The 24,308-nt window shown below is 34.7% G+C and overlaps 1 long non-coding RNA gene across 2 annotated transcripts; it reads left to right on the top strand.

The window, feature by feature from the left end:
- The first annotated feature begins 3,956 nt into the window (after positions 1-3,956).
- Positions 3,957-6,626, top strand: LOC131953298 (uncharacterized). 2 transcript variants are annotated; one of them, XR_009388619.1, is made up of 5 exons: positions 3,957-3,980; positions 4,522-4,665; positions 5,303-5,415; positions 5,702-5,759; positions 5,998-6,626. It is a non-coding gene; the product is annotated as an uncharacterized LOC131953298 (long non-coding RNA). The 2 variants fall into 2 exon arrangements; XR_009388618.1 differs by lacking the exon at positions 3,957-3,980 and having other exon boundaries at positions 4,046-4,665.
- The last annotated feature ends 17,682 nt before the right edge of the window (positions 6,627-24,308 follow it).

Below are 24,308 nucleotides of genomic sequence, written 5' to 3'. Positions count from 1 at the left end.
ATATTTATTTGTTTGTTTGTCCGATCGAGTATTGTGATATGTTCTACTCTATCTGGAGAGCTGTAAAATAGTATGTAGGTAGAGAATAATTTTTTAATGCAGACAGACTGTTAATCACAACTTTATTTAAGGACGTTAATTAATTTATTGATTTATTCATACGTAGAGTAACCCTATTTTTTTTTTAAAGTTTAGAACGACAACTACACTCGGCGGGACCGTGACGTCACAGTTTTTTGTTTACTCTTTAGTACAATAAAATGGCGGCGTCTATCGAAGAAAATTGTGTTCCCATTCAAAAGTTAAACGCGTTCTAAATCTAATTTTCTGTCGGTCATAACTCTGCTGTATTTATTACGTTCCAACACTTATATCAATTTTCAACTGTCTTTTTTCATTTAGTTATACAATAAATTTCTCTAGATCTAAAGATCAGCTGTCGAAGGAAAGTTATGAATCTAGCCTAGATCTAGATCTAGCCTAGATCTAGATCACTAGACTCAATGTAAATTCTAGATCTAGACTTAATGTAAATTCTACATCTAGAATCTATTTCAGGCCTTAATACATCTAGAATCTAGTTCAGGCCTTAATTATTTTATATAAATCTTTGTTTGGCTAATTTAAGATAAAATTTAATTTGAAAGTTACTACTACTAGACTTAGATCTAGATCTATGCGCGTAAATCAAGTTGCATAAGGAGATTCAAAGTATAGTATAAAAATTCATTTGTGACGTCACGAGTAAATAGCTAAGTTGGTAGCGTAGTCCGCTCTCATGCGGGTGGCACAGGTTCTAGACCAATATGTCAATGATATTTTTTTTTCAATTTTTTTTTAGATGTGAATGATAAAGTTGCCTATCTGAACTTGGCAGGATACAGGGCAGGTGAAGTAGAGTTCATCTGTTTCTTTGTCCTAAGCATATGAAAGGATAGTGTGGTCAGAGACATGCTCGGCTGGAATCGTTTTTTAAAAGATAAAAACATGTTGTCTGACACTTGGCGGGACACTGAGCAGGTGAAGTAGAGTTGAGTAGGTCACATGTGACGTCAGTATATGAAGGGATAGTCCGAAAACGGTGTTTTCGGTGTTTTTAAAAGATAAGAAACATATGTTTGAATGTGGGGTCTGTTTTTTGTGACGCTAAGTGACACTGCAGTAGCGTAGCGAGGAGGTAGGGGGCGGGAGGGGAGGCGGGGGTGGAGGGGGGAAGGGGGGGGGGCGGGGGGACATATGTTGGGGCGCCAAAATGGTTTGGAAAAATAAATTGAAAGGTTGAGGGGGGTTCAAATCGAAAGTTTGAGTGGGGGGGTGCACATCAAAAGTTTGAGGGGGGGGGGTTGAAAATCAAAATCTTTGGGGGGGGGGGGTAAAATCGAACAGTTTGTCCCCGGGCGCCGGGAAGGGTCGCTATGCCTCTGAGTGACAGACGTGATGTTTTTTTGATGGATGACCCCCGAAACCCAGAGTTATCCAACGGATGACGGGTATTCTAGTATTTTCTAAAGTTAGCATTACTGTTTATATTAAAGCACTCCACACTCAATCCATCGCTAAATAATTAAGTATTCAAATTCTCAAATGTTTTTTTTAAAAACCTAAGCGAAGCTAGGCAGTATGCCTAGTATGTTTATAATAATGTTTTCGTTTGGGTTTGTGGTTGAGGTTTTCGTTAAGGTTAGTGTTATAGGCCTATATATAAGTGGAGTACGCTTGGGTGGGGGGGAGTAGGTGGAGCAGCCGCTCCGCCTACGACCATTTTAATGATAGTGGCGCCTTTTCCGGAGATTAATTGAATACAATTTAAAACAAGTTCTGCAATACAAACAAAAAACCAAAAAGCAAACACATTATTGAAACTATGAATAAAAAACTGCCATGTTATGTACCCTAAATATCATAATTTTTAATAACACTTTACAGGTAAATCTATAGCCTACATTTTGGCTTACTTATCGGCGCCTAGATCAGCGTCAAGCATGTACTAGGCGCTTTTTTATTCATCCTAATGTCTGTCCACTTTAGCACCTGTACAATTGCTGTTTGTGTTATTCCCGCTGGATATAGACCGTCAACTACCTACAGATCGACCTTATCTAAGTCTTTGCTTTAGTTGTCGGCTCAATTCAGCAATCCCCTTTTTATACGGGAGGCCTATTTACTTTGGTTTTAAAGATCAGTCTAGAACGCAGGGTAATTGTTTACCTAAAGTGTGCCCCGTAGAATACAATTTTGCTTATCTTTGATTTGTCAATTCTACGAAATTCTCCTAAGGTATTTTGTACATATGAACATATATTTAGATAGTGTTAAAAACTTTATGAAATATATGGGGGAAGGGGGAATGAAGCTGAATAAATGTACAGAAAAATAAACACATTCAAATACAACTTCAGGAACGTTTGTATGAGTTAAGATGATCAGCACGGACTCAACGAAAATATACTTAAATATCTCGGGTTAAATATAGTTAAAACAATATAAAAACACCGTAGATAAGAGTAAAACTGCCTCCAAAAGATGAACAAGCAAGCTTCAAATCAGTGTTTCTTCCAGACTTTTAACTCCGGGGGGCACTTGAAATTTTCCTTTTTCGGCGACGGGGGGGGGGGGGGGACACGGGACACTGGTTCGGGGGTTGGTAGACTTTCTTTTTCTATCTCCCGCGAAGAGATGTCTGGAAGAAACCAGGGGCGGAAAGACAGTGCCGCCAGACCCCGCAATACGGGGGGCCCACGCCGTTTAGGGGGCCCACCGCCGCCCATAATCATTTTTTTATAGTTAAAATTAATTTTCTTGCAATTTTGACATGATGGTTGTTTTGAAAAAAGAATACTGTAGCTGAGGTTGGAGTATCTTTATTCTATAGACACCATCCCACGCTCTTGTATATTCTTTTTCTTACAATCAAACACACGCTGTTGTCAGCAAAATTCTTTTGAAAAAACATTAATTGCGCGAGAGGCCGCTAGATATTGATACGGCTTTTTGAGACCATCCCAATTTTGGTAATGATGGATAAAAGCACATCGGTGCTTTGTTGTCCCTTTTAAGTTCCTTTCTCAGACCTCCCCTCCCGCTCTTAGCCTTACAAGAAGCGAATAAATAGCGCCTCAACAACTAAGCTGGCTCGTAGTGATGGTAGTGTTGACAAACTAGCGCTCCAACAATAAAGATCCAAGAAATAAAGTGCCGAAATTGTTTACGTTTAACAACCACTGTTCTAGAAAACAAGGCAAACGTCTAAAATAAATACACGCTTAATAGCGTGTTATATATATATATATATATATATATATATATATATATATATATATATATATATATATATATATATATATATATATATATATATATATATATATATATATATATATATATATATATATATATATATATATATTCGTTTTATCACTGGCACCTTGATAGTGGTTTTGTAAATAACAAACAGATAACAGATCTAATACTGTAGTGATCCTAATATATAAAAAAAACCCTGCGCACTTCTCTCTCTCTCTCTCTTTCTCTCTCTTTCTCTCTCTCTCTCTCTCTCTCTCTCTCTCTGCACACCCCATGCGAATGGCTATCTCTGTATCTGTCAATGATCGGATCACTGAGTAACTAATAGATATACCCGCACTTCCTGTGTGGATCAGCCGACTAACTCAATGATAATTGCTCCGACTTTTGAATCTATAAATAGAATAACAAAAGGAAGGAAACGAAATTTTAAACTGATTTCCGCCATTACAAAAATAACATGAAACCTACAGTTCACGACACATCGCATAGGAATTTAAAATAAATTTTAGGCCTATAGGTTTAATACATATTTCTTAGAATATAGAAATTTAGATCTAGTGTTCTGGTTAGTAGTTATTTCATGTTTATTAGAATATAGTCTAGATTCTAGAATCTAATCATACGGCTGCATAAAAAGAAAACCCATCTAGTATTCTAGATCTAGAGAAGCGGAGGTAAGAAGGTTAAATTAGTAATTTACATGATTTTTATTGTAGTTTCACTGTTTGCTAGGCCCAATTATTAAATCTTTAGATCAGAGGTCCAGCTTGATCATGTGTGGTATCTATTGTGGTGCATTGGAATGAAAAGCCCACATACTTAAATATAGAATCTAGTAGGCCTATACTATAACTGTACTGCCCTATACTTTAAATTTGTTACCACAAGAAAAAAGCCTATTTACTATTATTAGTTATAATTAAATTAAATTGAAATATTTGTTTATCTTTATAGTTTATAGTGAATGCATGCTAATGAGCATTATTCAAGCTGCTGTTATATTTAGGCTTATAGGCCTATATACTCTATAGCTTAGGCTATATACTATAGACTATATATTATATACCAATATTGTGCATAAAACTTAAAGCATGTAAGCATACACAATAATAATTATCATTAGACCTATAGTAACTAAGACTCATACTATTTAGTACTACTTTAATACTACCTTTAAACTATTAGGCATAATGAAATAATGATTAATAATTTCAGTGTTTTCCGCACTCAAGAGGAAGGAGGTTGCAGGGAACTTAGAGACTAATCTTTGCCAACATACTGGATTTCTGGTGATGACAATAGGAGCAAATAGTATGCGGCTCAGTTAATACTAAAAACAATTGATTTTAGTAATTAGTGGTAAGCTCTTTTTTAAAATAATATATTATAACATGGTATCGCAAAGGTTCAGGTTGTCCGATAAATGATAATTAGAGTCAGGTTTAGGACTATAGTTTAATGCTCGGTTAGTAATATGCATCAGGTTGGGAAAGACATAGAAATGGAAATACATAGAATTTAATGTGTTCATTCGCAAACGTTACTATTTAAAAACTTTTAGGCCTGTTATTTATTGCTGAATAATAAAATCACTATACTTATCCACTATATTATGTTTAAATAAAGTGAGTTTAGATCAGTCGAGTAAATAAATTTAATAGCAAGTCATAACTAAAATTTACAATGAATATATATATATATATATATATATATATATATATATATATATATATATATATATATATATATATATATATATATATATATATATATATATATATATATATATATATATATATATATATATATATATATATATATATATATATTGCTATTTTATAAAAGTATGTAAATCACAGAACAAACATTACTTTGTATTTTGTCTACAACTTAACAAAAATGCTACTACTTTGATGGATTGCACTAAATAGGGGTTAGCTTTAATTTAATAATTTGTGAGATATTCTTGCTAATCTATGTGTAAATTGCTTTTCAGGACTATGAGTGTGTGTTTGGCCATCCAGATTTCATAACTACAACTGATGTTCAATTACAAGGGATATTAATCAGTCTCCGTGGACTATACACTGTGCCTAGTTTCATCCTCAGGTAACTGTACTATAGGCATAACCCATTTTTAAAGTAATTATTATAGCAAGAGATAGCATTATATGTTAAAATAAATATAATGGATTTTAATCCAAAATATTTTATTAATTATTGTCTTTTCTTAAATTCTAATAAATCAGTGAGTTGTACAACATAGAGGGTATTATATTTGAATGATAATTGAAACACATATTGTTATAGAGCTCAAAACTATGTACTTATCTAATATAATTAATATACTGAAACAGTTTTATTGAAGCATATTATTTCATATTTTACCACACAGAGACTGATGTGTAAGCTTACAGTAAAGACATCAAATCAAAGTATCAGCTATCAAGAGGGTAAATATTGATAGTCTACTTCATTAATCTTCAATATGAATGAACACAATTTTAAATCTATAATATTTGCTGATAATGTTTGTTTCTTGTTATTCATCATGTTCAGTGCTTTATCTTTTCAAAGTAATTAGTTATAGTAAAGAAATAGTAGAGATAGTAATATAAATTTGTAATGTATTTCTCTTGCTAATTCCACAAAAGAATATTTCAAAATATTTTGTCTTTATTTCTTTTACAGAAGAACATTCAAAATCATATTGTGATACACAAATCAAGCAAGTCTATAACCAGCAATATGATACAGGCCAAGAAAAAGCTGGATATTTGATTGGAAGGGTGACACAAAAAAGATGGGTTATCACTAGGGAAACAAGCTCGGAATACAGTTCACTGTTGGGACATCAAGCCAAATACTTCTAAACTTATTTGAATCATTTTTGCTGTTTATTATAATTCATCCAATTGTCTTATTAAATATATAAATTTATATATATACACAATTCCTAATATAGAATTTCTAAAAATGTTTTATTATAATATTTAAAAATGAAACAAACATGTTCCCAGAACACAGCCAAATAATGGCAACATGTTCCCAGAACACAGCCAAACAATGTCAACATGTTCCATGAACTCACAAAATGGCAACATGTTCCCAGAACACACAAAATGTCATTATGTGCCCAGAACACACAAAATGGCAACATGTTCCCAGAACACACAAAATGGCAACATGTGCCGAGAACACAAAAAATGACAACATGTGCCGTTAACAATACTTCACTTTTTCCTTAACAATTTTACAAGCAGGTAATAAAGCCATAAATCTTTACTGTGGATATAGCCAATAAATAGGGTAACCTTCACTTTAAGCAATTTGTAGTTTTCAATGCCTGTCCCATGCATAGTATTTAGCCTAGTGTTTTGGGCCTTGCTTCATTTACTCAATAAATTATATAGGCATGAGAATTTTCATTTTAATCTGCAAAAGCTACATTCTGTACATTATTATTTTCAAACTACATCATATATTTTTCTCCTCTCTGATAAAAAATATTCCTCATATTGTTTGTGTCAAGTATTTTATTTTTATCTAAGCAATGCTATATTCCTATTTTATAATAATTACTTTTATACAAATTCTTTTGAAAACTGTTCTTTATTGATTTGTATCATTTTCTTTATTTCTGAAAAATAAAACTTTGTTTGGGAATCCTTTTTTTGTTTCTGTACAAATTAATAAACATAAATACATACCAGGCTTAATATCCAGCAACATTAAACAATTAAGTAGGGCCTAATGTTAGTAATGGTAAATTTTATACTAATTAATGTGATTTCTCTTGGCCACCTTGTTCTGAATACCTTCAACTGTGTCAATGTTGCTACCAACTCCAATAATTAAAACTGAAGTCATTTACTATGATGTAAAACTTGGGTGAAATCCAAATCCACCCAGTTGCCGGGGGCAAGGTACCAAACATGATGTCCAGTAGAGGGTTAAGAAAGTATCATTATTAAATCACTATTAAACCCCTCCTCGCCTACGCCATTGCTTGTACGCATATGGAAGTTATCGGAATTTACTGTATTGCTTATAAGTCGAAAATGCGAAAAAGACACGTTTAACATTACTAGTTTGAAGAATAACATTCATGTTAGCCGAAACAGGTGTATTCTAAAGTTGTTTAAATTCATTTTATTGTTCATTACGATTATGTTGTCGTAAAATATAGGCCTATTTCAAAAAAGCATAACTAAAAAGTGTTTTAACGCATTTTCTTCTTAGAAAAGCCTCACATGCATGATATCATTAACATTACGGCAAATCAAACCCTTGAAGAAGCCCCATCAACCATTCAATTATTACGATGGGCAACAAATAAAACGCCCGCATCAAGGTACAGTCCTTATGCTATCGACATTAGCTCAACCCCGGCAACTAACGTGTCCCAAAACCAAGAATTGAAATCTTGACCCATTATTCTGATTAATTAGTGGTTAAACATCTTTAGGCATCTGAAAACGTTAGTTTTTAATCTAGTGTACTCAAAAAGGAAGAACATAAAGCTTTATGCCGCCTTAAAAACCCAATCCCATGTTACGCAAGGCGTCGATAGAGAAAGAATAAGGCTTTGAGTCAGAACAGGCAAAGGCTTAGATAACTGCCAAAATACATAATCTGTAGACCTCACAAGTCTAGACGATATATTTGTGCCTCTGTTTTTAGACTTTCAGAACAAATGCATGACTGTGATGTGGTCAGTAGGCACATAAAAGAGAAAAGTAGTTTTAATCTAGAGACTTCAAACATTTCTGAAGGACCGAATTTGAACTTGTAGGCGGTGGTGTCGATGCCAAAGTTTAGCGTCGTCCGCAAAGATAAGCTATCGTTATATCATCTCTATGCCCATATTGTGACAGATATTTACAAATGTGTCTAATATAGGACAGAATACATAGCTACTCAATAGAGATAAGCGCAATCATTTGTCCACGACTTAAGAAACCACTGTACTGCAAAGCCCACCTAAATGGAAAATGTCTTAGGCAGAGTTTCTTCCAGGCATCTCTTCGGGGGGGGGGGGGGGGGGGCCTTCGCTCCCCCGAAATTTTTTTTACCGCCCCCCCCCCCCCCGAACGAAATGAAATTTATATAATTTATATAGAAAATATATACTTTTAACAGTGTCCGCCCCCCCCCGGGAAGAAAGTCTACCGCCCTCCCCCCCCCCGAAGAAAGTCTACCGCCCCCCGGAGAAAAAAGTCTGGAAGAAACACTGAGTCTTAGATGTGTGTTTTAATACAAATGTGTACCTCGTCGCGAGTTAGGACCTGTAGGTAGTCCATGTAGATCCCCCCCCCACCCCCCGAAGAAAGTCTATCGACACCCCCCCCCCCCACCCCCGAACGAAACGGAATTTATATAGAAAAAAATATACTTTTAACAGTGTCCGCACGCCCACCCCGCGGGAAAGATTTCGCGAGGGCGGCGCCCTAGCAGGAAGCAGAGGTGTAGCAACCTATTCCGGCGCCCGGTGCGAACTATCACTGTTGTGCCAACCCTATTCAAACGCTGGCAAAAAGGCGCCCATCCCTACATACACTTCCCTATATAAAATAATTGAGGATATCAGTCATGGATAAATCTGTTTTCTTAAATTTTACTGAAGAATGAGGATTTTAAATAAAATGTCTACCCCTTTTGGCGCCCCATTCGATCTGGGGTCTCTGACAGGAAGCAATGCAATTTTTCTCCATAAAAATAAAAGCCAGATGCAATTTGACACTGTTCGTACGAGAGTCATAAAATTTTGGGGAGTTGGTGAAAAGGGTTTCGAGAAAGAAAAAAATTCTTAAGTGTGGCACCCTGGGAGGATTCGATTTTTCTCATTATACGATTATGAGCTCAGAATCCAGAGGGGAATCCAGAGGGGCTATCTCATCAATTGCGGTCATAGGTAATACTAGATTCAGCAGAGGCGTAGCGAGGGGGGGCGGGGGGTACATATGTCCCCGGGCGCCAACCCTAGGGGCGCCAAAATGGGTGGGAAAAATTTAAAAGCTCATTTTAGCTACAGTTTTGCATTATAAATATTTAAAAAATACGGGGGGGGGGACGCCAAATTGAAAGTTTGTCTCCGGCGGGAGGGGGGGGGGGGCGTCAAATTGAAAATTTGTCCCCAGGTGCCAGGAATGGTGCTACGCCTCTGAGATTCAGTGATAAAACTACACCAGGTTCATCCGCCAGCTCCCTGGCGGTTGAGTGGCCCAGAGCGGCCAAGACCAACCTCGGGCGACACTACGATTTAGATGGGCTACTATAAATGTTCACTAAGTAGAATAATGAGCGCCCGCCGGCGCCCTGGCAGTTGGCGACAGCAAGCGCCCCGGGCTCTACAGAGAGTGCCTCTTTAAAGAGCACCCTACAATAGGGACACGGTGGCACACGACATTTTATAATTAAACCGAATTAGGGGCGCCCCTGCGGGAGTATAACCAGTGGCTCCCTGGAGCGCCAAGGGACGCGTCTCTAACACATGGGCGGTCGCAATGTGTGTTCTACCTCACTTTTAAAGAGGTTGATTAACGTACACTCAAGGCTTTCATACAATGAGCCTTGGTGCGTTTAGGCGGCAGTGTGGACAAACCCGCGCCCCAAAAACGAATATGTGGGTTTGTTTGTATAAGCATTACCAAAGATTTCATTCGTTTGTCATTCAAATCTGAGAAGTTAATGCTAATACCCCTGTGGTGGTTTCTGCGAAAAAAAATTCGATTTGGTGGCGCCCTGGCAGGGTTCCATTTAGCTCCCCGTGTTTTCCCGTGAGTACTATGGTACCTTTGTTCGTTTTAATAATTGCGAAACGCTATGAATATGATGGGCTACTATAATCGCTCACTATACCGAGTGAGGCGCCTTCCTACCTAGGCCCACCTACCTACATACCTAACTCCCTGCCTATGTACCTACCTATCTACTAACCTGCCTGCGCTGCTGCCTGCCTACCTACTTTCCTACCTACCGTTATTCCTGCCAAACTGCTTTCCTTCCACCCCGCCTGTCTACCCACCACACATCCTACTTACACACACACATATCTTCGTATATATATATATATATATATATATATATATATATATATATATATATATATATATATATATATATATATATGTTAGTGTGCTCTAGGACTATGTATTTTTACATTTTTGTTGTTACGTAGAACTATTCAATATAAAGGAGTTTCCTTTTTTTTTGACGTTGTAACTGCCGCTAAAATATTCTTTTTTGTATGTGTGCATAAAATAGTGTAGGTTTATTAACAAAAGTAAATTTTAGTATGTATTTAAGTGTATATAATCATTTTCGTCAAGCCAATGTGTTCATAATCTTAAATTTAAAAACCCATGAAACTCGATAGCCAAAGATTTAGAATGAGAATAATTGCTATTTAACCAGAAACACCCATTCTAATTATTGTAATAATATTTTTTATAATAAATATACACAGAGATAGATTGCTTTCTTATATAATTAATTTAAAATGTCAACTGTATTTCATAACGAAAATTAACACAAAATACATTCGAATAGAAACTGTCAAGGGAGACTACTCTAATATTTGTAGGAATAATAGTTTTTATTTAGAGTTTTTTTATTATTAGAAGAAAAGTTAATCATGTAGGTTCTATAAAAGATTACCTTGCATTTTAAAAAAAAAGATATTCGATAGGTTTAGAATGAGAAATAGTCAAAATTATTTATTATATTCATTAGTTGTTTTTTTTTAATAATATAGTACAAAGACCTGTTTTAATTATTTTTTTAAAAATCTTATTTTAATTAATAAATTATAAATGAAGATCGAGGATCTATATTTTTAAAAAATAGTTTAACTGTCCCTAAACAATTGTATCAATCGCTGAGAAATTAAGAATTAATAATTACGTTTAACGCTTTATTAATTAAACGAGTTGAATTATTTCCGTTTTGATAAACTCTCTCTCTCTTTATAACTACTAACGCTTATCATTGAGTTTCTCGAGAGAAAAATACAGGAGAGCGGTAGTTATCATTGACTCTGTCATTGATAATTTCATTGAGTCTTTCATAGAAAATAGTGTTTGATCGGCTGCCGGACATCACGTCAGAAACTGCAGCGATATATGAAGAACTTTATACGGACTTTTGTTAAAAATAATATGTTAGATGTTAGATGCCTAATTTATTTTTTTTTTGCGGGGTGGCCCATTTTTTCTAGTTCCGCCAATGGAAGAAACTCTGCTTCAAATAATGAGTAACTGAAGTTATTTATTTTATTATCAGATTCATAGCTTTTGAAACAGATAGAACTCTTATAAATATTGTTTTTGTAATTACCATTAAAGAGGTGTGTAAGCAACACAGTGATCTAACCCATACCTTGTCATTATTATTTTTGAAAAATAATCAATAAAGAACATAAAAGGCAGTAGGTTATTACAAATTTATATATCCCCGAAATTTAAGAATAATAATTTAATTACTAGATGAATTTTCTGTAATCTATCATTTAGGTTGTTCAATATGTAGATTTTTTTTCCATTGAACTTAAAAGCGTTTTTAAACCAACTAGGCTTTCATTAACATTTTTTTATGCTAAGAGGTTTTAGCATTTATGTCAATATATATTCAATTCTGATTGTAGACCCCATTTATTTTGTGTAAAAACAAATAGTAATAAGCTATTTTATTAAATAATACAGTAATTATTGATCTGGTTGAATTTGAAAATTACAATAAAATGTGTAGGCCCATACATATCTATATTACGAGAGTGAATATGTCCCATACTGTAGTTCCCTTGTCTTAATTAATATTCCAATACGTCAACTTGTTTTTTTACAAGGATTACAAAACAGTCTGTGTTGCTTTTCTTGGTTATGGTTGTATTGTGTGTAAATTTTCCTAAAATTTTGTTTGTAATAAATTATATTGTTTTGTTGGCAAATATGGTGTTTTGTTATTATCAATACATATAAATGTATATATAAATATATAAATATATATATATATATATATATATATATATATATATATATATATATATATATATATATATATATATATATATATATATATATATATATTACTGTCAAAGCCGTTGCGTAACAACCATAAGGCCAACAGATTCTGTATAGTTTGTGAAAAAGATGAGTGCAGCCTTTTCTTGTGGATCCTGTGGCAACGATATCCATGCAATATACGGAATAGCCTATGAAGCAGACGAAGGGTACGGAGGGAACATTACTTGCAGATTATGTCACAGTAAACAAGAAATCATGGGCAAAAGGTCAGTATCACATACAAGCTTGCAAACTCAAGGTGCTAAGATGCTAACAAAATCAGATACAAAATTTAAACAAAATGCAATTGCACAACCAAGTGCACAACAAATTTCTGCATGTGTAAAAACAAGCTGCTATGTAATTGTACATGCTATAAAAGTCCATCTTGTTGGAACAAGTGATAATATTGATTGCTACTATAGTCCACGATGGGCAAAATCAAGTAAAGTTTCGGACTTTGACCGGTAAATAGGAGACGATATTAAATTAATTTAACAGTATCCGCCTTGACCTGCCAAATAAATTAAAAAAGTAAACATACAAAACTTTACTTTTGATAAAAGCGATGAATTTGTGTCCAGGAATACGTCCATTTGATTAATCATAGACGGGTCAGTGTGCGCGTAGATTTGTCGTATCGGTTGCGGGGTTGACACTGTAGAATTTTTCGCTATCGGGATATGGTTGTTTTTGACGTACAGATTTGTACCGTGTTGCTGTAAGTGAAAAATAATTATTGCCATTAAGTTATAATAATGAAAATTAGTATCTAAAACGAAAAATATCAACAACAACTATAATTTACATTACATGGATGAGTTGATGTGATGTCTGTTTACGAGTGCAAATTAAGTATTCGTCTAGAGCAATGCTTCCATCACAAAGTTACCAAAATGTTTTAAAGAAACTTTTAAAGCAATCTATAATACAAAGATATTACACACTATACAAGTATGGTGTTTTAAGCAACTTACCTCACATCTACCTATACTTTCGTCAACCCAAGTCACTTGACTTGCCCATTCGTCTGCCTCCATATCACACCTAGTTTTAATAAATTGTGAATATGTGTCTAAATCTTGTAGAAAGTACATACACATCGCTGCACTAGAACGTATGGGAAAAGCTACTAAAAAACAAGGTTCTATTTTAGCTGGATTGTCTTTATCGATGAGAAATTTTCCAAGTGAATACGATGTCGGCTCAGAATTCTGTTGGTCCTGTGATATTGAAAATGTCTTTAGTAATGAATCGCGGACATAATTTATAATATTATCTAACAATTTCGTTTCGATTTTAACAACCACTACCATACTCTGTTTAAAACATCAAGCTATGAAAACTATTAAATAGCTAATATTGCCAATATTTTGAAAATGGTGCACGAACTGTTACATTATGTACAGCTTGATAAGTATCTATGTATAATCTGCTAAAATCCTTTTTTATGCTTTTTTGTTTGCTTTTGTTTACTTTACAATACGTTTTTATGAAGAGAAATATAAAAGCCCGGTTTTTATGATTAAAATCTGTCTATAATTATGAATCGGATGATTCTTTTAATTTTTTATTTAAAAGTCAAACAAAGCTGCATTATTTACTAGTTATTATTTATTTTTTCACAATTTTAGGCCATCATTAAATAGTTTCAGAAAGAATTAATTCGATTAATAAGGTTGTGTTTGTGTTACGTTAAGTTAGAATTTCAATTTCTCGTATACGGTGTATTATGAAAGTATTGTAGTCGTTCAAAAAATCGAAATCTTTTAACACCTCCCTGATAAACAAATTAGCAAAAATGGCTATCTATTTTAAAATATTAATTTTTCTTTGATAAACGTTTGATTATTTAAATTATTTTTAAATGTAACTTATTTGACATTAAGCAAATAAAAAACTTAAATCATGAAAACTCACACTATCTGCACAGGCCAACTCAGTTTCAACAAACGAGAAAACATTGGTGCTGTGGTCAACTCGAGTCACCACTGTCCTGCTTGTACCGCTGTAGTTTTGTGTGGACAGCAGGTAAGAAAAACCTTGCCAGTAGAAAGACAGCTTGAAGTCTGTGAAGAACCGGCCCCTCTCCCCGGGCTTGATGCTGACCCCCCGGGGTTTACTGTCCCAATCCATGACGTAGCTGATGATGAATTTGTCGTCGATGTAATTTATTTGTCGTAACGACATCAGCATAGGCTCGGAATCTAAAGAGTTTCTGTAAACATATCCTGCTATCATGATAGTTGATTGTTGAGGTCGGTAGCTAGACTGATGTGTTGAGGGGTTGGCACCACTAAGGATATTTTTAGATTTTCCAAATTCTGATGGCCGACAATCTGGATAAGATTTATTGTTATGGTTTCCAGTTGAGAAACGTCCGAAAGTATTATTTATAAAATGGAGTACAGTTGTCTGAGTTACTCCCCCTGCTAAAATGTCTGCCCCATTGTCTCCATACAGACACCGCCAGTCTGTAATGTCAGACAGACTGTGCAGTGTACACGTCCCTCTGTAGGCTGTACCACAGACAACCAGCCTGCCCAGGTTGGCGTCTATCTCCATCACCATCACCTGGTTGTCACACGGTCCGGTTTGTGGCCGGCAATCTTCGTCTTTTAAAACCGGTCCAATGGTCAGATTAAATAGAACCACATCCAATGGTTTGGTCAGCTGGGCTACAAAGTTCACTCCCCCTACGTAGACGTACTCATCACTCACGGCTAGTTTTGTTATGGCGGCACCCAGATTTAAGGAATGGTAATTCGGAACTTGTTCACTAGAGTTATCTACCCACACAGTTAATAACACAGAGAGGAAAATTAATTTATAAACAGTCCGATTCTTCATTTTAAAAAGTTTTGATTATCTATTTTTTTATAAGGAACAATATTTTGAAATACTTATATTCAACATTTGGAACATAATTGTACATGTAACCCGGCGACTAGAGAAAAACAAAAATTACTATTCCAGACTGTTAATTCACAAATAAAATATCCTTCGTGTAAGTTATACTTATAAAACATATCTTAATCGCTTTATATAGAAGAGTGGAAATCACACATTCTCATGTTAAATAAAAAATGTAGCATTCGCTATTCAAAAAGGCATTCAATTTTAGAAAAGCAAAATAATGCTATATATGTAAGATATAAAACTAAAACAGAAAAACAAAAAATTCATTTTCATATAGAGATGCATTTAAACGCGTAGCTTGAAACAAGTCGAGTTTTCCCACTTCATGAGTATATTAAACCTTAGACACAAAAGAACGAACGTAGATTAGCTACGTTTGAAATGATAAAACTAAACTAATACAAAACTAAATTAGACGTATAAATAATGTTGGGGTTTTTTTTTTATATTTAAAGAGAACAAGCAAAAATTGTATGGCTACGAATGCTTAGAAGAAAATTTTTCCACGTGCACACAATAAAAAACGTTATTTGAGTATTTGAAAAACAAACGAAGCTAAGTTGAGCACATTTCGTTTAGAAAGTAAAATTTCACACGCTCAGCAAGAAAACACTGAGCTAGGCTTTGTGTTCTTTAACATCCTGGTCTGTATCAACATTAAGTGTTTTAAGAGTAAGTAAAACACCATTTTGACCTCGTCGTATATGTATGCTAGGCCTTTGCATACCACCGCATTGGTTCTCGAAAGTAATATGCTTAAAATCTTATCACATATACAAAACCATATATTAATATTAATCAATACTAAACCCAACAGTATAGATAATCAACAACAACGTTTTAAAAATGAAATTAATTTTTTTAATCATTAACAAGCAATAGATTTTCTTTTTTAAGTAAATTAACTATCTAACCGATGTATACATATGGGTGGGGGGTATGGTCAATGATGGGGAGGGGTAGAACGCATGACTCGAGTTCGGATTACGGACCTAAATAAGTAGTTCATACAGCATCAATTTTTCGCGTTGGGTAACATTGTTCTGCTGGTGCTGGTGTAGTAGCTAGAGCCGTACACTGATCGGCACAGGCCAAAGTCTCCAATCATACTTCTCAAAAAATTAATTCCTTGCAAACTCCATGAAACTACAATTAGGTGACTTCACTCTTTATTATCGAATAGATCTTATCGCGTGTTTCACCATCTCTTCACAGAACAATGTTTAAATAGAGGTTCCTTAGGGCTCAATCTTAGGTCCTTTACTTTTTTCATTATACATAAATGATCTACCTAAGCGCATCGACGCTAGACTGTGCGAGATGTTTGATGATGATACTTCTTTACATGTCTTTGCACACAGCACTCATATACTTGATTACAAGTTACGAATATGTTCCAGTTAAGTCAATGCTCACTACTATTCATCAAAAACGGGATCGCTTCAATAATTCAAAATACCAAGAGAACCAGAAATGCAACACCTCTACATATGTCACTAATTATTGAACTATATTAAGTACCTGTCGACCTAGTCTCTTAACATTATAGTAATATTGTAACTACGTTCAGGACAACTTGTTTCGTATTCGAATAATAAATAACAAACTATAAGCTTCTTTTTAAATATCACAATTTACATGTGTAATCAATATTTTTCTTTAACCTAGCCTACATCTTGTATTCTATTATGATCATTGTTTAATATTTTAAATAACAATAGCGAAAGTAACTTTTCTATCATTTTTTGTCTAACCAATTTAATAAAAATACTATCTGGCAAGTACGAGAACGAACAGCTAGTGACATACTTACAACCCGAATTAGTATGGAGCGGCAGAGTCATAACCAAATAGCATCTTCTCTTATCATTACAAACAAAGCGGGAGTGATCTCCCCTAAACTTTCTGGAATATTCTTAGACAACACTAATCGAGAAGGCAACTCAAGTGCAATAGGGTCATAGAAGTTTTTAAAAATAAATTTTCAAATACTTAATTTTTTTAATAGAATAGAATCTCGTAGAGAAAAAAAAAGAATTGCGCAGCAAATCAACAATAAATAATGTTTGTATAATAGTAACATTAGTACTTTATAAAAATCAAGTTAAAAATAAATTCATATGCGTTTTTTGCGGGTCAGACGATAGAGAACCTTTACATTTGTGTGAAATTTCTTCTATCTAACTTAAACAGTACTTAAGCTATAAACTTTTGAAAAACCGGAAGTAGAATAAGTTCTTCTTCACTTCCGGTTATAGGAAATCGCTGAAAAGTGGATACAAAACTACACATTTATATAATACTTAAATATGAAATTTCGTCAACCTAACTGTAACGGTACTCAAGTTATCGTGTTCATACACACACATACACACACACACACAAACACACACACACACATACATACATACAGACAACATTGCAAAGTTAAGTCTTTCCGAATCAGATTGGTCTTAAACGTGAAAATTTCGATTTCGATTTTTTGCACGATTACAATGCTTCCTCTATACTAAACGAGACAGTAAAAAGAAAAAAAATACGTATTAAGAAAATTTAAAAAAAAAAACATTACTATAGCCAGAATGCGTAAAAAAGCCATCTCCAAAACTGTTATATAAAAATATACGAGAAGATTATGGGCGATCCCTCCCGCTTTATTTTTTTTTTTTTTTGTGCACGATTACAATACTTTCTCTGTACTCTGCATACAAGAAATTAAGAAGAGATAACATCCTCAAAAATACTTAAAAGGCAGATACGGATCAGGATATACGTAACACAAAGACTAGCTTTGTTAATACTTGCTCAGCGAGATTGTGCAAGGGTGAGATCTGTCTTTAGCAAATTAAACAGCAAACGGTTGAAAAACGATTTCTTGGTGACAGCTACAGTCATACGAATGTCAGCCTAATTAAAATGTTAACCTTAAAATAATTTCCTTTTCTTTTGTTTAATACGAATTACGGTTACAAACTGTCGAAATATCTGTTAATTTTTCGGCTAGATTAAATACTTCCACTATACTTAGTATACGAAAGAGTAAATACACCTCGTAAAGGCTTATATTATATTCACTAATCACAAAAAAAGTTATAAATAATATACAATTGAAACATGCAGTAAATAGAAAAAAACTATATTTAATTTGGTGTATCCTTACTAAAGCCTGCGTGTTGTCTGGTACGACTAAAATGAAACTTGAACATGTTTTTGTGTTATAAACCTATCAATTGATTCCTGTGAAGGGAATACATTTTCCATAAGTGATATACATGCACATGTGCACATACATACATACACACATACACACATACACACATACACACATACACACATACACACATACACACATGCACACATGCACACATGCACACATGCACACATACACACATACACACATACACACATACACACATACACAGACACACACATACACAGATACACAGATACACAGATACACAGATACACAGATACACACATACACATACACATACACATACACATACACATACACATACACATACACATACACATACACATACACATACACATACACATACACATACACATACACATACACATACACATACACATACACATACACATACACATACACATACACATACACATACACATACACATACACATACCCATACACATACACATACACATACACATACACATACACATACACATACACATACACATACACATACACATACACATGCACATGCACATGCACATGCACATGCACATGCACATGCACATGCACATGCACATGCACATACACATACACATACACATACACATGCACATACACATACACATACACATACACATACACATACACATACACATACACATACACATACACATACACATACACATACACATACACATACACATACACAAACACATACACATACACATACACATACACATACACATACACATACACATACACATACACATACACATACACATACACATACACATACACATACACATACACATACACATACACATACACATACACATACACATACACATACACATACACATACACATACACATACACATACACATACACATACACATACACATACACATACACATACACATACACATACACATACACATACACATACACATACACATACACATACACATACACATACACATACACATACACATACACATACACATACACATACACATACACATACACATACACATACACATACACATACACATACACATACACATACACATACACATACACTTACACGTACACGTACACGTACACGTACACGTACACGTACACGTACACGTACACGTACACGTACACGTACACGTACACGTACACGTACACGTACACGTACACGTACACGTACACGTACACATACACATACACATACACATACACATACACATACACATACACATACACATACACATACACATACACATACACATACACATACACATACACATACACATACACATACACATACACATACACATACACATACACATACACATACACATACACATACACATACACATACACATACACATACACATACACATACACATACACATACACATACACATACACATACACATACACATACACATACACATACACATACACATACACATACACATACACATACACATACACATACACATACACACATACACACACACACACACACACACACACACATACACACATACACACATACACACATACACACATACACACATACACACATACACACATACACACATACACACATACACACATACACACATACACACATACACACATACACACATACACACATACACACATACACACATACACACATACACACATACACACATACACACATACACACATACACACATACACACATACACACATACACACATACACACATACACACATACACACATACACACATACACACATACACACATACACACATACACACATACACACATACACACATACACACATACACACATACACACATACACACATACACACATACACACATACACACATACACACATACACACATACACACATACACACATACACACATACACACATACACACATACACACATACACACATACACACATACACACATACACACATACACACATACACACATACACACATACACACATACACACATACACACATACACACATACACACATACACACATACACACATACACACATACACACATACACACATACACACATACACACATACACACATACACACATACACACATACACACATACACACAATCGCATACGAGTATTCTCAGTCATTTAAATATTGATTGATTTGCCCTTTTTTTCATCTAATCAAATAATAATAATAATAATAACAATAATAAAAATACGTAGTAATTTACGCTATTTCCAATTTCTCAAAAAACGCATGTAAATTTATAAAATACTAATAATATTGCGCACTATTATGCACATCTTTATTTGTCGTTCAATTGGTTTGCATTTCTTTTTCCACGAGATTTTATTCTATTTTAATATGTTTAAGCATTAAAATGGATTAAAATCATGTCTATATCCCGAGTTCCCATCCCCTGTTGTTTTATATTCGAATATTCAAGAAAGCTTAGGGGAGATCACTACCTGTTTATTTAATAACATAATAACATTTCAATAATAAGCAATTATCTATTGGAAGTACATTAGTTTTAATGAAATAATCCAGACTACTAGATACGCCAGTCACAAGTCCCATGGCCCTTTTTACTTTCATGTATACGGAGTATAGAGGAAGTATTGTAATCGTGCAAAAAATTGAAATCCAGATTTTCAAAAATCTCGACGTTTTAGTACTCCCTGAGTCGGAAAAACTTAATTTTGTAATCTAGTCAGTATGTATGTGTGTGGGTATGTATTTGTGTATGTGAACACGATAACTTGAGTACCTTTAGAGGTAGGTTGACGAACTTTTATTTTTTAATTATTATATGAAACTTATATCAACTTATTAATCAACTTATTAATCAACTTTCCAGCAATTTCCGAGAAAAAAAGTTTTGTAACTGTAGAGCAATCGTATGCTCTACCACGCCGCTCCACTTCAGGCATCATCAATGCACCTTTACTTAGCTTCTTTTCCTTCATTTTTCTAGAATAGAACAACATATAATACAATGTTGGAAACAACCTCTGGGTGGGAATATATATATTTATGATTTTATCAATATTTCTGTAGCCCTCTCTTTAATCTCGCTCTTTTTCTGTGTCTTTCCGTTTGCCACTCCATTAAATGCGGTTGTTCCTGTGTCTGTTTATTAAATTATTTACAACGTATTTATAAAAATAAATTCGATGTGAATAATTGTAATGTAATACGCACTGCAAAAACAAGGGACATAATCGTGTAAAGATCGTTAATCTATAAAGCCGACATTGTTTTAAACTGTTGTCTCCCTGAAATAGTTTCTCAGCCTTTTGTTAAAGCGGTTTTAATTTGCTAAAGACATATCACGTCGTTGCACAATCTCACTATACACACATTAATATATAAGCCCTACCTAATGTCTCAGTTAAAAGCATCACTCTGTTTTAAGGTCAGTCATTTTCGCAGTAATTATACAGATGCCGAAAATTATTTGTAAACGTCTTCAAGAAGTCAGGAACACTTTTAAAAAAAAACATCAAAAGGTATGGAAAACTTAATTAATTATTAAATTAAATGTTTAAGTGAAAACAAGGAGAAAACTAGCAAATCATCACACTACCTTACATCAGTAAAAAATAATTTAGACACAATCTTTAATTGTAGAATGAAATTGTGGAAAGAACAATTTAACTTTTCACGACACACCTACTGTATTCTTAATTCATTGAGTTTGAAAAACTATTGATAACATAGACAACAGCAAAAAAAATAATTTTCTAAGCTGACGATAAGTGAAGTAGAGTTTACCTAAATCTTTGACCTCGGCCTATGAACGGATAGTGCGGTCAGCGTTATGCCCAGCCGCCTTACTTTCCCCAACTTGAGTTAAGTACCGATCAGATATGGGTAGACGTAGGTACGTTCTTTAGACTTGAACCCGGATTCAAATCCGAGAACTTTGATTTAGCAGTCTAGTGCTCTACCGCTAGGCCAAGCAGTCCCACTAAACGAGAGCAGCTCTTTGGTGACATGGTTTTCTAAATATGGACCTTAATGCCATCAAACTCAATTTACAAAAGCTGCCGGTGCAGAGTTCAATAAGGTAACTATACTACAGACCCTTTTATGGTTCAGATCGGTGTCAATGTATGTGTTCTGTCTAGACTGCTTTAAAACCTCGTAATTGGCTGACTGGCTGATCTAGAAAACTACAGACAAAACAAGAGGCATCGGATGGACACTAACAGCTAACTCACAAGACCTAGATTTTGCAGATGACATAACTCTTCTAGCCAATAGTAAAAAAGAAATGCAAGAAAAAAAACTAAAAATACTTAATTTCTTTGCTATTAGCCGTAGAGCTCAATTAAAATTATTACTAAAACCAAAATTATTAAACAGAATGCAATCAACAAGTGATTGGTCAACATAAATAACACAAGTAGATGTGGTATGGTATTTCACATATTTAGGCAACTTTATCAATTATGGAGTTAGCTTAATTATTGAAATTAAAATAAGCATCTCTAAAAGTAAGCCTCAGTAGCCTTGTAGAAAAAAAACACATGACAATAGAAGAAATCTTCCAAGGTCAAATACAGACTTTTCAAAATGTCCATAGTCTCCTTCTGTATGGCAGCGAATGCAGAAAAGTAACAACCGCCACACCATCGAATCCATGAGTTCCTGCCCAACTGCAAAAGGCTCCTAGTGGCACAACACCAGCTCAAACGATTGGTCACTGGGTGCGCGGACCTTTGACCACAGGTGCTTTGACCATAGGGGGTTTGACCATAGGGGGTTTGTCCACAGCGGAGCTTTGACCATAGGGGCTTTGACCATAGGGGGTTTGTCCACAGCGGAGCTTTGACCATAGGGTCTTTGACCATAGGGGATTTGACCACAGCGGGGCTTTGACCATAGCGGTGCTTTGACCATAGGGGGTTTGATCATAGGGGGTTTGATCATAGGGGGTTTGACCACATGTTTTTTCTCAGCAGAGGGTCTTTGATCACAGGTGGTCTATCAACTGGTGTTTGATCACAAGCGCTGTGTCCGGCTTTGATCATAGGTGTGATACAATTAACACGATTTATACATGTTTCCTGAGAGTACGTTAATAGAAATTAACATGTATTTAAAAAAGCCAAGAACTATATTTTAGTCTCCACATAAAGGCTGGTGCTAGGCCTCATAGATTTATTTTAAATATAAATGGAACACAAATAATGCGACATATAACAAGTTTCACAAATAAATAATATAGATGTACTTGAAAATACATAGCATATATAAAGGATAAAAGGATAAAAAATGATACAAAACTTGCCAACAATATAGTCAAAGATGTAATACATAAAATGGTTAACTAAATGACAGATGTGATATAGCACTCAAATATGTCAGTACATCTGTTTGACCATATGTCTGGACAGCACGTTGTACTTTTTCGTGCAGCATCTTGTATCGCTTCTCAGCTGGGTAGCTTGCCCCTGCGACACCTTGCAAGAAAGTTGTCTTTTGCCGTGTGCAGTCCATCTGTAGACCTTCAAGGAAACGCCACATTATTGGGTGACTACATTGGAGGAGAGACTTAAGACTGTAATGCCATCCTTCACAAATGTTATTTGTTCGTGCTACACCATCGTCAATCGTGTGCATTTGATTCCAAGTTTCAACTGGAAACAAAGCAAGCTTGTACTTTTCGCCACGACCACGGATGCGAAGACCTCGGACACAGCGCTTGTGATCAAACACCAGTTGATAGACCACCTGTGATCAAAGGCCCTCATCTGAGAAAACACCTGTGGTCAAACCCCCTATGGTCAAACCCCCTATGAT

This window comes from Physella acuta, unplaced genomic scaffold (genome assembly GCF_028476545.2).
Source record: "Physella acuta isolate Inbredline_101_S28 unplaced genomic scaffold, ASM2847654v3 ptg000916l, whole genome shotgun sequence".
Taxonomy (NCBI): domain Eukaryota; kingdom Metazoa; phylum Mollusca; class Gastropoda; family Physidae; genus Physella; species Physella acuta.
This window is presented reverse-complemented; position numbering and strand designations above follow the sequence as displayed.